The sequence below is a fragment of the Morus notabilis genome, unplaced genomic scaffold, assembly GCF_000414095.1.
Source record: "Morus notabilis unplaced genomic scaffold, ASM41409v2 Scaffold1702, whole genome shotgun sequence".
Taxonomy (NCBI): domain Eukaryota; kingdom Viridiplantae; phylum Streptophyta; class Magnoliopsida; order Rosales; family Moraceae; genus Morus; species Morus notabilis.
This window is the reverse complement of record NW_010363917.1, coordinates 26,393-30,334: the sequence shown is the minus strand read 5'-3', so window position 1 is coordinate 30,334 and position 3,942 is coordinate 26,393. Positions and strand designations below refer to the sequence as shown.

The 3,942-nt window shown below is 31.1% G+C and overlaps 1 non-coding gene across 1 annotated transcript; it reads left to right on the top strand.

The window, feature by feature from the left end:
• The first annotated feature begins 2,083 nt into the window (after nt 1-2,083).
• Nucleotides 2,084-2,156, top strand: TRNAF-GAA. Its single transcript has one exon. It is a non-coding gene; the product is annotated as a tRNA-Phe (tRNA).
• Nucleotides 2,157-3,942: the final 1,786 nt, after the last annotated feature.

The window sequence follows — 3,942 nt, the reverse complement described above, 5'->3', positions numbered from 1 at the left end:
TTTCTTTTTACAAGTTTGAAATTTTAAAACTAATGACAAAAAGTAGACAGAAAAATCACTTTTGGTACCATGTAGTTTATAACACACTATCAAATTGCTGTTCTTGTGTTCAAAAAATCCCGTTAAAGTACTTGATTATTTAACATTGCCATCTTTGAATGGTATTTTCTCAAAATAGATATAAGTGTCTAAGATGGCATTGTGTAATAGTAAAATATAAAACAACAAATTAAATATGTAATTTTTTTTTTCTAAACATAACATTTAGTTGGACATGGTGTGACGAATATGTTGGACAAACAAAATATTTATGTCTACAGCAATCTTCAAGACTCCTTTGAATGATTACTATAATCTACTTAAACTACTAAGATCCATTAGAGTAAAAGTCATGATAAAAGAACACATAAATATATAGCTCTCCAAATCCTAGGAATCAAATATTTACATATTTTTTTGGAGAATAAATATTTTACATATAAAATACTCTAATATATACACCACATTGAGAAAAATCATAATATCATATTTATGTTTTCAGAAATAAATAATTTGAGTATGTATTTCATTATGTATTTCTATTGATAATTTTTAACTTAGAATTAGGCGTGTGAAAATATATTAGTAAAAGTTTTGGGTAATCACACAAATGGTTCCTGAGCTTTATCTTTAATTCTATTTTAGTCCTTAATTTTTAAAATGTATCATTTTTAGTCTCTAATCTATTATTTTGTTTTCCTAATCTATCACTTTATTCTAATTTCGATCTTTCTGTTAGTTAAGTGTTAAATATTTAACGAAATTTGTAAAAATTAGAGACTAATATTGAAAACATCAAAAGTTTAAATACTATTTGTGAAAATTAACTTTTTTTGTATTGTTTTAATCCATAAATTTTATTTCTTTTTTAAATTTTGATCCCTAATTTTCACAGAATTTGAAAAAAAAAAAAAGAAAAAGAAAATAACTCCTAACAAAAAGTGGGACATTTTAGAAACTAGGGGTTAAAAGTGGAATTGAGAATATATGGGATTATGGGAAGACAAAAATTTATGGAGTTAAAAACTGCACACATTTAGGAATGGAATGAGGCGGATTTGGAGTGGTTGGTCTTCTCGCCAACTTGCCACGCGAACAAAAGCATTCTCTATACCCGCCTTGTGAACTCGTATAAGTTAATGGGTTATGGGGCGGATTTCTCCGTCACGGGTTCAAGATATTCACGGTGCTGCATTTACTCGAGTAGCTATTTTTATTGTAAAATAAATAAATAAATAAATGATACAACTAGACAAAACATCACATTAAAAATAAAAAAGGTAGTTTTAAATTTTCATATGTATTATGTAATAGATAATACTTAAAAAAAGTATATATTATAACATAGGGATATTTATATTTTTATGTTATGTGTTTTAAGTTTATTTACAATCTATATCTTCAGTTTTTGATATCATCAAATGTATACATTCAAATTAGATTTAATACTCAAATTTATATATTTTCACAGTCAATCCTTAATTTTAATCTTAAAAATACCTAAAATATCCTTGAATAAAAACATAAAAAAGGAACAAAAAACCTAAAAAAACTTTAAACTTCCAATTTTAACCTCTAAAATATGTAAAATACTATTCAAATGGATAAATTTGTGTCATTAGTTTTTAATTATCATAATATTAGAAAGTTTTTGTGTTTTTTTCCTTTTTCTTAAGGATAGTTTAGTTATTTATAAGTCAAAATCAATTATTAAGTGAGATAAGACATAAATTTGTATATTAAATCTAATTTAAAAGTATAAATTTGATGATATCAAAAATTAAAAATATATATTTTAAATAAACTTAAAACACGGAGTATAAAAAGATAAATATTTCTATAACATATAATACATAATATATCTAATTTAAAATAGAATATAATTAAACAAAATGGGTAAACGAAGAATAACATTGGGACCTCTAAACCAATTTTAACACGTTTACGATTTGGATCTGTTAAAATAGATTTACTACGTTCCATTTAATGTGGGTCCCTGTGGATAATTAATTAATTAATAAAATTGTCAACCATATGCACAGTTGCGGGGATAGCTCAGTTGGGAGAGCGTCAGACTGAAGATCTGAAGGTCGCGTGTTCGATCCACGCTCACCGCAATTTTAATGTATTATTTTTTCCTTAAGATTCAAAGATGAAGAAAAAGAACGGATATAAGACTGTAGAAGTTCAATTCAACCTCCGACGACAGAAATAATTCTGAGCTCATTACTTGAGAGACACGCATTACTCCAGTTCCGAGAAAATTAAACTTCATCTCCGACGACGACCACCGGTAAATTTTCTCGATTCCTTTCTCGAATGTGTGTTTCAACAATTTTCTCTTCTTTTCTGGGGAAAAAATGCGTAATATGTTTCTCTGATGACTTGGTTATAGTTTTTTCATTTTCATTACATTATTACCGGTTTGATTGTTCTATGAGTATTACTTTCATTTGTTCAGACTCTACATTGCTCGTAGATTTCACGTCATTCAAATCTCTCTCTTTCTCTCTCTGTTTCTTTTCTTTCTTTCTTTCTTGGGTGTAAGCATATGGAAATGGGTCTGTTCTAAGCTAATTTTCAAGTTTTTTGTTTCTTTGTAACTATTTGAATATGTTTGTCAAGATACGTGCATCAATGGGTTTTAATTTTTTTAGGTTCTGAGAGTGAATAGAAACGGTTCTTGAAACTTGATGTTTCAACGAACAACGAAAGCCGAATAATCCTGCTGTTCGATTATATTTTTGTTCAAAGTAGTAACTACTGGTGGAATTCTTCTAGCATTCATTTTCTTCATTGTTCATCAATCATGACGCCTAAAAGAAAAGCAGTAAACCGGTAAAGAGGAAGAGAGTTACATAATAATGAATTAGCAGAATTAGTGCAAATCACCTCTGGTATCAGAATTGAATGATTTATGTAACGACTCGCACCCTCATTTGGTATGATATTATCCGTTTTGGGTCTAAGCCCGCACGGTTTTTACTTTTTGGCTTCACTCCAAAAGACCTCATTCCATTAGGAGGTGATGTCATTTGTTATAAATCAAGATCTATCTTTATCCCTAGGTGATGTGAGACTGCACAACTTACCCTTTCTTGGTTTTGTGGCTTAAGAGACTGATGACTGTCACAATCACCCCTCTTTATGGGGGCCTAACGTCATCGTTGGCCACATTTCTGGTTGGGTAGAGGCTCTGATACCATATGTAACGACTCGCACCCCTACCTAGTATGATATTATCCGTTTTAAGCCTGAGCCCGCATGATTTTTACTTTTGGGCTTCACCTAAAAGACCTCATTCTATTGGGAGGTGGTGTCATTTCTTATAAACCATAACCTATCTTCAGCTTTCATCCGCCGCATTCTTTCTTTCATTCCCACCCGTCCGGATGAGCTGCCTTTCGAAGCGTTGGAATAAGATGTGGCGCTCGGTCACTGAAGTGTGTTTTCGCAACACCAACAGTATTACCGGACAAGCGGAGTTTGATGATCCAGAGTGATTTTATCAGTTTGTAATAAAGTGTTTTGTTGAGCGATTAGAAGACATAGTCGGTGTTACAAATACGGGTGTGACTAGTATAAAGCTTGACATGATGCAGCGTCATCCTGCGGATGATTCGAAGACCACAGAGTATATGTTGCTTTCGACTCTGTTTTCGAGGGATTTGTTGAAGGAATTAGGTGGATGTTTGGTTTATAGATTCAGAATCATGAGTCAGAACTATTCTCGATTTACATGTGTTTTTTATGAGAGAAAATACTGTAGTGAACTACGAACTATAATTCAAATTATGGCACGAATACACCAACCAGAAGAAGCTCTCTGGCTCGGATTCTATACTCCATTCCACTTGGTGCGTGTAGGTTAACATCATTGACTTTTGTAAAGTTGTGTTGTGT